At 37.0% G+C, this 13,382-nt stretch overlaps 1 pseudogene; it reads left to right on the plus strand.

The window, feature by feature from the left end:
* Positions 1-703: 703 nt before the first annotated feature.
* LOC114269559 (nigrin b pseudogene) lies at positions 704-1,588 on the plus strand (annotated as a pseudogene).
* Positions 1,589-13,382: the final 11,794 nt, after the last annotated feature.

Raw genomic sequence — 13,382 nt, forward strand, 5'->3', positions numbered from 1 at the left:
ATTTTAGCAGACTAAAATATTTATGTTTAAATTTTTTTATAGTTAGATGTGATATTTGTAACAAAAAAATAAAAATAAATAAAATGATATAAATTTAATATAATATTTTATCTTATTAATTATTTTAACCTATTTTAATCTTAAAAAAAAAACAAAAAAAAAAAATCTTTACCAAACAAAGGCATGATTGCTATACTTTTAATTTTATTAACACATGGATTTAATAACTATATTTTGAAATAATTTTCTATTGTTATCATCTTAATGTAAATTTTGAGTTAGGTTAAGAATTTCAAATAATTTATAAAAAAAGTTTACCAAACTTTTTATATGGAGATAGAACCTACACATATATAAATTTGTATACAACTCACACACATGTGAAGAATTTGATAAAAAAGAAATATAATAAATTATTTAAAATTCATAACATTTTTCATAATATATATATATTTTTTAATTTTTTATCACGGGTATTTGTAAATCATGTTCGTATAATGTTGATGTTCGTGCCAGTATAAACCAAAAAGAAGTAGCCGTGAATGAACAATGGGGGCGGTTGGCAGTCACATGGCAATCTGACATGAAGAGTCGGCCTTGAGTTCCTCGTGTTGGCCATCAAATTACATGAATATACTATATACAGTGTATATATATAGCCTCATAGCAATTAGCAAGCATAGCAATTAGCAAGTATAGCAAGATGAGAGTAGTAGCAGCAATATTATACATCGTTCTATCAATTTTTAGCCTTGGAATCCATGGCGACGTCCAGGCCTATCCCTCCATCTCCTTCAATGTGGCAGGTGCCACCGAGGCCTCATACAGAGACTTCATAGGGGCACCGCGAGAAATCGTGTCCCGGGGAACCCAAACAGTAAATGGTCTACCAGTGCTGAAGACCGAAGGTGAAGTATCGAATCAGGACCGGTTCGTTCTGGTCAATCTCATCAATGGCAACACCGTCACCTTGGGAATAGATGTGGTGAACGTTTACGTGGTGGCTTTTAGTAGCGCAAATAGCAAATCCTTTTTTTTCAAAGACGCTACCACCCTTCAACTCAAAAATTTATTCGTCGGCACCAAACAAACCAAGTTAGGCTACAAAAGCAACTATGATAGCCTTGAGCAGCAGAAAGGAGTTAAGCCGAGGGACAAACTCCCTCTGGGACCAACTCCCTTAGCTGACGCCATCACGAGGTTGTGGAATGGTGAGAGCGTAGCCGAACCGCTCATTGTGGTCATTCAGATGGTCCCGAAAGCAGCAAGGTTCAAACGCATTAAGGAAAAAGTCCGCAAAAGCATAACCGGTGGAAACACTTTTACACCAAAAGGTTTGATAGTGAGCATGGAGAACGAATGGGGGTTTATGTCCAAGCAGATTCAGCTTTCGAAAGATGGAGAAAACTTCATTAATAGCGTTCAGCTTAAAGATAACAGTTACCAGATCCTCATAATAAACAACTTTACTACAGTCAGTCGCCATAACATGATAGCGATTCTTCTCAACAAAGGCAGCAAGACTAGTAGTAGTAGTTATAGCAATATTGCTCTAGCCGAGGACGACATCATCAACGAATTGTTCTGAAACTACTGTAACTGCCTAAACCCCACATCTCACCCTTAAATAATTCTGTGAACTGGTTTCAGGACATATAATAAACAGTTACCCTTCATCTTCCGTCACAGATAAGTCTGCTTTGCATTTTCGTTGTGCACTCTTTTGTATTTCTCGATCAATGTGGGGGTTAATATGATCAATTACCATATGGCTTTTTTTTTTTTTCCTTCTCTTGCATCTATTCTAGTATATCCTGAACGCGAAAAAAGTTATTAAAATTATGGGGCGTTTTGACCAGCACCAAAAAATATATATATATATATATATATATCAAAAAAAAAATTATAATAAAAAAAATTAAAAAATCAGTTTTTTACCGTCTTCTTAAAACACTACTATATTGTAAAAAATATATATGAAAAAGAAATGGAATTGAAGGGTAAGATTAACAGTAATTTCAATCAAACTGAAATATATATATATATATATAAATATTTTAAAAAGTTGTACAATATTTACAAAATATGTATACATATTAAAAAAATGATATATGATGAATCTATAGAAAATCTAATTTTAGTGGTTTGAAACTAGGAATATAATTGGAAATCCTATATAAGTGTTGGCTACATATTTTGTACAAGCCAATTACAATTCGACGCGTGGCAGAATAAGGGTAATACAGGAAAACTATTCAAGTCTTCAATCCTGATCGTACACGTGGTAGTTAGTATTGGTTATTACGAGATCTGAGTAGTAGTGGATCAACAAAGAGATGCAAGATGATGTGGCTTCAACGGTTACTCACATTTAAATTCAAATTTAAAAGGGAAGCCTAACTGCAAGTGATAGCATAGTGGAGCTAATTATAAGGCAACATGATCAGTGATCATGGAGGAGCAGTTCAACGGTTAGAAATGCAGTTCGATGGTTATCCTTGAGAAGTATAAATAGCAGAGAAGGCCCACAAAAAGACCCCCAGACTCAGATCCAAAAAACCAGTCTTATTCTACTTATTTTCCTTTTTAGTTTTACATTTCCAGTCTTGCATTTCCTGTTCTTTACATTCATGTACTTTAAATTCATGCACTACACTTCGTTCATAGGAGTAGTTTCAAGTAGTAGATTGTTGCTGTAAACCTCTACGAGGCTGAGTTTGGATCATTGTAACTTTTCATTTTAATGAAATGCTTCAAATTGTTCTTCATTTAATTGTTATCTTGTTTAATTCTCCTAAATCAAGCCACCAGTAAAAGTTCTTTTCATTGAGGCTGAAAGAACTAAAACATAATCGTCTGATAATTGGTTGGCAATTAATTTTCTGTAAGGACTGATTGATCCTTGCTGGCACGCTCGCAATTACAAAAATAACCTTCGAAAGCCAAAAAGCCAACATATATTTTTGGCACGCCCGGTGGGACTAATTGAAATGGCTAGACGTAAGAGACAAGGAGAAAATGAACGCTTGGAAGAAGGCGTGGAAGGAGAGGTAAAGATACCTAATCCAGAGGATAATGTGATAACACATCCTGTGGAAACTCTCATTTTGTCAGAACCTATGGTCGAACAGACCAGCACTTCAGAACAAGTACCGCATGTTCATAATATTGGACGAGACCAAGGAATTGGAACATCCATTGTTCCATCTACTCAGCCAATAAATCCATGGGGTGGCCTAGCAGATGCAAAAGCATAACTGGTCGAAACACTTTTACACCAAAAGGTTTAATAGTGAGCATGGAGAACGAATGAGGGTTTATGTCCAAGCAGGTTCAGCTTTCGAAAGATGGAGAAAACTTCATTAATAGCGTTCAGCTTAAAGATAACAATTACCAGATCCTCATAATAAACAACTTTACTACACTCAGTCGCTATACCATGATAGTGATTCTTCTCAACAAAGGCAACAAGACTACTAGTAGTAGTTATAGCAATATTGCTCTAGCCGAGGACTACCTCATCAACGAATTGTTCTGAAACTGCTGTAACTGCCTAAACCCCACATCTCACCCTTAAATAATTCTGTGAACTGGTTTTAGGACATAAAATAAACAGTTACCCTTCATCTTCCGCCATAGATAAGTCTGCTTTGCATTTTCGTTTTGGACTCTCTTGTATTTCTCGATCAATGTGGGGGTTAATATGATCGATTGCCATATGGCTTTCTTCTTCTTCTTGTATTTTTTTTTTCTTTCCCTTCTCCTCTTGCATCTATTCTAGTATATCCTGAACTCGAAAAATGTTATTAAAATTATGGGGCGTTTTGACAAGCACCAAAAAAAAAAAATTTTATATCAAAAAAATAAAAGATTAAAAAGTCAGTTTTTCACCGTCTCTTAAAACACTACTATTATATTGTAAAAAATATATATGAAAAAGAAATGGAATTAAAGGGTAAGATTAACAGTAATTTCAATCAAACTGAAATATATATAAATATTTTAAAAAGCTATACAATATTTACAAAATATATATATATATATATATATATTAAAAAAATGATATATGATGAATCTATAGAAAATCAAATTTTAGTGGTTTGAGAGTAGGAATCACTACAAGAATTTACACATTTACCGACCACTTTTACCGACCAAAAAAATTTTGGCCTCAAAAAAATGACATTTGGCGACCAAATATTAATTAGTCGCGAATGATCAATATTTTTGGCGACCAAATATGAGTTGGTCGCAGAAGGTCACATCTTGGCGACCAAAAATGAGTTAGTCGCAGAAATTGGTATGCTTTTGGAGACCAACTACAAATTTGGTCGCGGTGGCGACCAAAAAAAATTGGTCGCCAAATTAGTACTTTTACCGACTAATATTTTAGTCGCTGTTGATTGAGATTTGGCGACTAAAAAAGTTTGTTGGCGAAGGTACCTTTTCTGTGACTAATATGGTGTTTTGGTCGCCAAAAGTTTGGGAGGGAAATTTGAAACATGGAGGGGGGAAATGAAATTTTTTGGTGACAAAAAGAATTTGATCGCCAATCAAAAAATGATGTCGTTTTGTACCTGGAAAACAGAAGAAAAAAAAATTAAAAAAAGGCCCTGATCTCCTCTCTGTCTCCAACTCGCTCTCTGTGTAGTATGTTCATCCGCCCTCTCCCCCTCTCTGTGTTCTCTCTCTCAATCGGTGCCCACTCTCTCTAGCTCACCGAAGTCCTTTACCACCATTGCTCACGCCCGTCGCACATCGCCATCGCCATCGCCCTCTGTCTAATGGACTCCTCATTTCTGGGGGATCCTCACCCAATCTCACCTCATCGCTGACCAACGTCGCACGCCACTGCTAGCGTCACTGCCACCGCCACCGCCGCCACCGCATCCTCACAGGTTCTCTCTCACTCTCGGTCTGTCTGTCTGTCTCTCTCTCTCTGTTTCTCGCTCTCTCCCTCTCTAGCCTTTGCCCTCGGTCTCTCTCTGTCTCTCTATATATATATAATGCGGTGATCATCCGTACGGAGAGAGGGATTTGAGCCCTGATTGATGATTTTGAAGAGGTTTGTCATGATTTTGCGGTATGATTTTGATTTTGAATATGCTTTTCTCACGATCTGGGTCGTGGTTCAATCCTCTGTTCGGTTCGAATCTCAGTAAGTTTGAGTTCAGTTGTGTTTTTTTTAGTGATGTGGATGATGGCTAATTGAAATGGGATAATTTGATTTTAGGTTTTTTTTGGGGGGGGGGGGAACTGTTGAATTAGCTGCGATCTTGCTGGTTTTTAGCTTGTTAGTTGAGTTTTTTTTGGTGATATTGGGTAATTCAGTTAACTGGGTTTTGATTTCGTCTTTGGATTTGGAATTGGGTCTGTAACTTTTGATCTGAATTGAAGTGCCTTCAAAGTTATGAAATTTAGTTGATTTTTTTTTTTTATATGGCTATATTAGGTATATCTATGAATTGGATTATCAATTTTTTGGTTTGGATTCAAATTTGGGATTTTGACTATTTTGGTGTAAATTCCTAAAGTATAAAAGAGTTTAATTTTTTTTGTTTGAAGATTGTTATGAATTGTTTTACAAATTGTATGGTTTGGAAATGAACTCATCAAAAATAGTTTATGCACTTGTCATTCTGTAGTTGGTTTGATCTTGTTTAAAAAACGGTTAATTTCTCTATTGGCCATTTACTTGGAGTATGAGTTCATTGAAATAGGATGTTGATTAATTATGGTCTGAAGCTTGAAATCAAACCAACTTAAATATTCTGAACTAATGGACAGCAGACTTGTGGCATGTTTATGTATTGCAGTTTGATTTTAGTGATTAAGAGCATTGGGGTTTGAATGGCTTTCCTTTTGAAATTTTGATACTCAACTTTCGAAATTTTGATTAAATTTTAGTTTCTGTTTTACATGCCTTTTGTTTATCTGTATGCAGGATCATCATGAGAAAGCATAAAAAATCACAATTTACTTTGGTATTAATGGACAGATTAGGTCCTCGATGGATCAGGCCCCGTCCACCAAGGCTCCCAATATTTCCATCGATGGAGAGGTAATACACGTATTAAGGGATCCTTATTCAATTAATTTGTGGAATGTATTCATTTTAAAAACTTATCCATGTCAAGTTTCTTGCAGCTCGTGTGGCTCAACCCTAGTAATAATCATGAGCTTTGTAAATCAAAACACATTAAATGCAGCGGATAAAATGTTTAGATCATACCTTTGTGATGATAGAACCTCGTGGATAAATCACGTGCTTCCAGAGTCTGATAAACCAACCCAGCAGTGAAGTGATATCACAGATTGAATATCACCCACACAAACCACAGTGCAAATGACTTGATCGTTGTGTTTTTGGGAGAGAGTCAGAATATGGGTAAAACTCAGATCATACGTTGTTTTTTCTCTTGGTTACCCATAACCATATATCAGATATATGATATATTATTATATCTATCCATATCAGTTAAAACTGATAATATCTGTATCTTGAGTGGTTATCTAAATAGGTTTGAATCCAATTTTAAAACCTATTTGGATAGGATTCCAAATTCAAATTCAAATGGTCATGCCACATGGGCGCCCATTACTAACATCTCCCACTCGCACATGAGTTGGCATGACACTGCCACATCTCTATCTCAATCTCCCAAAAATAAACAATCTCCCAAAAATAAACAATCTCATACTAGCCACTGCACCGTGCGACTGCTGAGAACACCTACATGTGGGAGCTCTATACTAGAAACTCAAAATGAGCCAGCATAGAGACATCAACCCAAAAAGAACAGAAATAGTGTCTCATATACCCCAGACCCATCTAATTACACCGGTCCAAAAAACATCTCTAATCCCTCAAAAAGAGCATGTTTGACCCTCTCAATTCTTGTAATATATTCACACTCAATTCGCCTCTCATACAGAGCGATATGAGTTGCCGGCAGTGAATATACAACAGTGGTGCAATACTAGATGATCTTCCCTTTGCACTCATGTCATTTAGTTTAGGATTGACCGCTTTCCCAGTGATGTCCCTTAAGGCCGAATCATGCATGACCGCAGGCAACATACCAAAGTAGCAGAACATCAACCCCTTACCTTATGACATAGTCAAAAGTCACAAAAGGGTACATAAATGAAAGTCATATCAATAATGACACGTAAGACTCACACGGTGAGGAAGCAGGGATCCATTCTCTCACCTCATTACTCGGTCGCCAAGCACATATAGTATGAATACATGCTACGGTGGAGTAACTCTTCCATAAAGAGTGACGTCATACTCGATACACCGTACAGATATTAGTCTAGTCGCTCTCTAGCACCTAACCCGAATTTTCTATTTGCTCGCCTTCTAGGCGCCAAATGAGATCTCGCATCTGGCTAATCATAACAGGCACAACATGGAAAGTGGGTACTATCATCCATGTTTGGTCCTTAACACGACCTCATCTTGGTTGTAACCAAGGCGACATGCATAGTGGATTATTTAAGCCTCTCTTGGCTCCAAATAAAAATAAGCCACTAGTCTCAACCTTGCTCGCTCCTAAGCGCCAAGGGCGATTGCTCGTGTGAGTGAGCCAATCTTGCCTGTTGACATCATCATTTCCTAATCATTATGACACAAACCATAATAGTGTCAAACATCCCATCATCTCAAAATAAGTGATCGATTTTAAAAAAATGACCACAGCTTACGCAATTATAGATTCCAAACATAAGCCTTATCAGCACCTCTTGCGATAAGTATATACAACAGAATCCACCATGTGCGCCTCACATGAAATGATTTAAGATCACTACCTCTTGCGCAATAACCTCTCTAAAGATATTTTGGTGACCAATTTGCATTCATTCTTAATGCGCCCAACTAGCGCAGATGCGCCCAACTAGCGCATTGAATCTTACAAGGAGCAAATTAATATGCTTCTAGTAAAGCATTTTATCCACAGTCTAATGAGCAAGGTCAATATCTAAACAACTCAGTTAACCATTTATCAAAGATAACACTTATCATGTCGAATACGCCCATATAGCGTACTTTAGGCTCCCACATCAAAGAAAAGATCAAGGAATATAGGTCATCTGTTTCTCCCAAAGACAATCTGAGGATTCACTCAATAGCTAAGGCTCTGGCTTTTACCGATAGGTAAGTCAATGGGTTTGCAATTTTTGCATCTAGAATCGTTCTAGGATATTCCTTATGTAAGTCATCGAAGACAAACCGAGAATTTTCCTAAAACAATCCCTAAGGATCGTACATCCGAGCATATGAATTACATCACCCATGTCCATCATATCTAAAATAGAGGACTGCCCACCCTAGGTGGCGACAACCTTATAAATTCCTGGCTCATAATGACTAAGTAGGGAAAAAACTTCTTTTGGACCATTGATCATGCCTCAGTGGTCTTCATCGATCATCGTTGGCCTATCATGGCTTGACGAAATCTAAGAACCACTGTTTGGATAACTGCTTTAGGCTGTAAAAGATTTATTGGAACTAGCAAACTTTTTGCGCTCCTAACTTTTCACCATAAAAGCAGAAGGTAAATCCCTACGGATCTACTTATCCAATTCTCTAATGAGAAATCGGGTCACAATGTCCATAAATCAATGTTCCGAACTTATGTCAATCATAGCCTAAGTCAAAATAACCTCACTCTCCATGAGGAAGTCTTCTCATGGTCTACACTTTCCTCAATGGTGCGACCTTTCGGTATTTAGCAAGCCTTATGCCTCAACAATGACTATCCAAATTACGCATAACTTTATAACAGTTTTGCGTCATAATGGAAAGTTAACCAAATTATAAAAATGGTTAATCCTCAAAGACTTTGTCTTAAACTGCGCAACATTGATCCACTTTCTAAAAACAGGGGACTAGAGCCTTTGGCATTATCCTAGGCTCTTTATCATCTTGCGGAGCAATCATGAATGTTTCCCTCTCAATCACCCAGTGATGACGTGGAAAATTTTCACATTTGCTACCACGCAACTAAGAATGTAGAGTATTCTGCTCTAATGGAGTAATCCATTAGTAGGCACATCGCTCCCACTGTCCCTAGGATATTAGAAATTTCTTTCCATTCTCAACTAGGCTACATAGAGCGCTATGCTTGGAATTCTCCATCTTATAGAGTTCCAAAAAAAAAACTCTATTCACGTCACCTTTACTAATAAAACTTTATGTGACTTAGTTACACTACCACAAAGCTGCTTACCTATATGCACATGACCCGGAGGGTTTGCATGACCGCATACAATAATGCGCCACACGACCCTTTGTGTTTACAAGACAGCATACAATAATGCGCTATAGAACCCTAGGTCTGAACTTCGCAATCTTATGAGAAGTAAAATAAAGATAAGCTGCTTAACGGTTACAGATCGCCCATAGATGGCTCTCCGCTAACCCATTACTCAAATGGAGTGTAAAATCTGATATGGAGAGCACTTAGTTAGGGATATAGGCAACAAACTAGTGCAATTCCCAATTGGGAAACATTTTGTGCCATTATCCACCTAACATTAACAATATTTAATTCCTTATCTCTACTACACCATTGTGTTGTTGAGTACTAGGAATAATCAATTTTCTAAGCATCCATTTCTCTTCACAGAGTTTCCTAAAATAACTCAAATAGATACTCGCCACCTTGGTCAAAACTAAAAGCACAAAAGCTGTTATCTAATTGATCTCAACCTCATATGTGCAATGTCAAAAAAATCATCTCAAAACTTTTGACTTATGGGAGATCAAATAGTCTTGACTCAGATGCGTATCGTAATCTATAAATGTGTCGAGATTGAGGCTTAGCTATCATACCCTTACACATATCTAGTCACAAATATCATAGTGGACAAAATGCGCCAATACAAATGACCTTCTACGGCTTTCCTACTTACTTGTGCGCACCTATTGCGAACAAAGTTACACATTCATATGAGAGCAGGATGTCATAAGCGAGTGGGCCCGAGAAGGCCTACTCAAACCATCGTGTCATTAGCTCATTAATGTGATTAAGTATAATAAGCCACTGGTTCATGACCAATGTCATAAACAAATTCCAATCATCTTAATGTGTGAGTTCTCAAAGACAAGTTTTAAAGGTTTAGACCCAACTAGGTAATGACTCACGACTAAGTCATATTCACTAGATCATAAAAGGGATGTCATGGAGATATCAAGTGCGCCTAAGTCGCAAATTTAACTAGTAAGTGCTAATCCCCTGCACCTTCAAGTCAATTTTATTCTCCATACACTTTACTGCATCTAGTTGAAAGATGACGATACTCCTCTTGCCATATCTATTTCTCGCTTCATAGTTACTTGCAATGAATTCTACTATCCACAAGAAGGAGAGAATAAGCTATCAACTATGACAGCTCCAAAGTAACTTAAGCGCGAATTAGGCTAAAGAGTCTAATTCAACACAATACTCTCACAAGTAATGCGTCAAATTCTTAGAGTCATAATAACCTTGTCGGCCTTGACCTTTTCATCACTATGCCGCAACGTTTGCGCTTAGTGTTAAACGTTATTAAAAAACGTTAGCCTAACTAAGGAATCATACAAAGAAGCCCCTCCTCATGTCTCACACTCAAGTGTGGAAACAGTAAGTGTCCAGACTTAGACAAGTTGGCAATGCTAATAGATTTTGCAGCCACTAAGCGCTAATCTTTTCACTTAGTGTTAATAGATTTTGCAGCTACTAAGCGCTAATCTTTTCACTTAGTGTTAATAGATTTTGCAGCTACTAAGCGCTAATCTTTTCACTTAGTGTTAATAGATTTTGCAGCTTCTAAGCGCTAATCTTTTTACTTAGTGTTAATAGATTTTGCAGCTTCTAAGCGCTAATCTTTTAACTTCACGTGATATTTCAACGCACACTATTATAGTGCATGAAATTTTGCTCCATCCAACTCCCAATGATTGGGTAGAGAGCAAAACACTGCTCATACTGGCTACTCGTCTTACACTTAATGACTAATTTATTTAAGCTCGCATATCTAGGATGACGTGACTCTTGAATGTTACTTCATCCAATGATGTAACATTATTTACAAATCAAATTACAAAGTCAATCCGCGCAGCTCATTAGTCAAGATCAAATACTGATCTATTGAGGGCTTACTAATTTCATAACTCCAAAACTCGCCAACCAAAACTACGTAGTATGCCGCTAACCATAGCGCACACATTAGTTTTTATTGTGCCAAACAAGGCACCAAAACCACGGCGACTTTGAGTCATGTGTTCCTTACTTTGGCTCAATTAAGGTTTGACCTAAAGTCTCTAAGACTTTTGCTCATCTAAAGAATGGGATTAGTTTGTTCACATTTGAACATCTCTACTAAGTCTAGGTCAACCAAATTAACTTCCATAAGCTAAATAAATTTAGAGAGAAATTCGCATTAGGATTAGTTTGATTAGCATAATATAATTTTGCCGCAAAAATCTAAATTAAATAGTGACAATATTACACAAGTCGCAAGATCGAAAATCCGCTATGCTCGTAATCATCTCTTGCGCCACAGGTGACAATTATCCAAAATTTAATTTAATTTATGCGCAAAATATTGGTTTTCGGGAGTTAATCTACAAAGATTTCTCTCAACCGAATAACCTCCCACTGACTATGGCATAAAGCATGATAAATTCCATACAATAGCATCTTAATGTAAATTTACAAATAACTCATGCTATATTCATTTAATAATGGAATTCAAATAAATAAATAAATAAATAATCATGCTCCTCTAATTACAACATATTACAAACCTAAAAAATATGCTGTATTCAATATTCAGATTATGCCATAATTAAAGTGTACATCATTTTGAAATTTTCTGGAATTTTTCTGAAATATTCTGGAATTTTAAATAACTAATAAACACACATAAAATTAGAAATAAAAAATCCAGAAAATGATAAACTGAGACAATATTACCAGTAGATAGTAAAACATTTCAGAAGTCCACAATAAAAATTTCAACCCCGGAAAATTATTTATGCAATACCAGAATCATTTTAAAGCATAAAAAATGAATTATTAACACAGAAAAAATATTTTTTATTTTCGTAAAATTTTCAAAATTTTACAGAATATAGAAAAATTAATTCTGAGTCTAACAGTACCAACCATGCTTAAAACAAAGCTATAACGAATAAATTATGGCCAATTAACACAATTCAGAATTAAAAACAAACAAACAGAGCCTTAGAACCAAGCCAGGCGGGAAAAACGGCTCGGCTCGGCTCGGCGCCGCTCAGCGCAACTCGGCGCGAGTCGGCTTAAGGGGCGGCTCGGAGCGCGGCTCGGCGCTCGGCTCCAGCACGCGGCGCGCGTGCGAGGCGCGGACGGCGTGCGCGTGGACAGCGCCGCTGACGCGCGCGTGCAGGCGCGTCTGCAGGGGCGTCTGGCGCGTGTGGGCGCGTGGCAGTGCGTGGGCGCGCGTGGCAGTGCGTGGGCGCGCGTGGCTGCGGCGTGGTGGCGCGTGCATACCACGCGCCGCCTTCCAGGGTACTGACTGGTCCGATTTTTATACTGCCGGACTTCTTTTTTCAAAATAAAACCGTTTATGGTATGAAAAAAGACATTAATGAACATAAAAAAAAATTTATGCTCTTAATCTATTCAAAATAGATTTTTTTTTTTTTCTTTACAAACATTCATGTATATAATGTAAACATACACATGTAAAAATATACACATGATTAAAAAGAAACACGAAAATATCCATCAATGGCTCTGATACCAATGTAAATCAAAACACATTAAATGCAGCGGATAAAATGTTTAGATCATACCTTTGTGATGATAGAACCTCGTGGATAAATCACGTGCTTCCAGAGTCTGATAAACCAACCCAGCAGTGAAGTGATATCACAGATTGAATATCACCCACACAAACCACAGTGCAAATGACTTGATCGTTGTGTTTTTGGGAGAGAGTCAGAATATGGGTAAAACTCAGATCGTACGTTGTTTTTTCTCTTGGTTACCCATAACCATATATCAGATATATGATATATTATTATATCTATCCATATCAGTTAAAACTGATAATATCTGTATCTTGAGTGGTTATCTAAATAGGTTTGAATCCAATTTTAAAACCTATTTGGATAGGATTCCAAATTCAAATTCAAATGGTCATGCCACATGGGCGCCCATTACTAACAAGCTTTTATGGGATTATGGAATGTGTGCTGATACTAGCAGAGGGGCTGCAGTTAGATTACTGGCAGAGGGGCTGAATCTTCTTCTATGGTTTACCTCTCTCTCTCTCTCTCTCTCTCTCTCTCTCTCTCTCTCTCTCTCTGTGTATTTAAGCTAACTAACATTCTTTATACTATTCACAGT

This window comes from Camellia sinensis, chromosome 2, assembly GCF_055761805.1.
Source record: "Camellia sinensis isolate YWXY chromosome 2, ASM5576180v1, whole genome shotgun sequence".
Taxonomy (NCBI): Eukaryota; Viridiplantae; Streptophyta; class Magnoliopsida; order Ericales; family Theaceae; genus Camellia; species Camellia sinensis.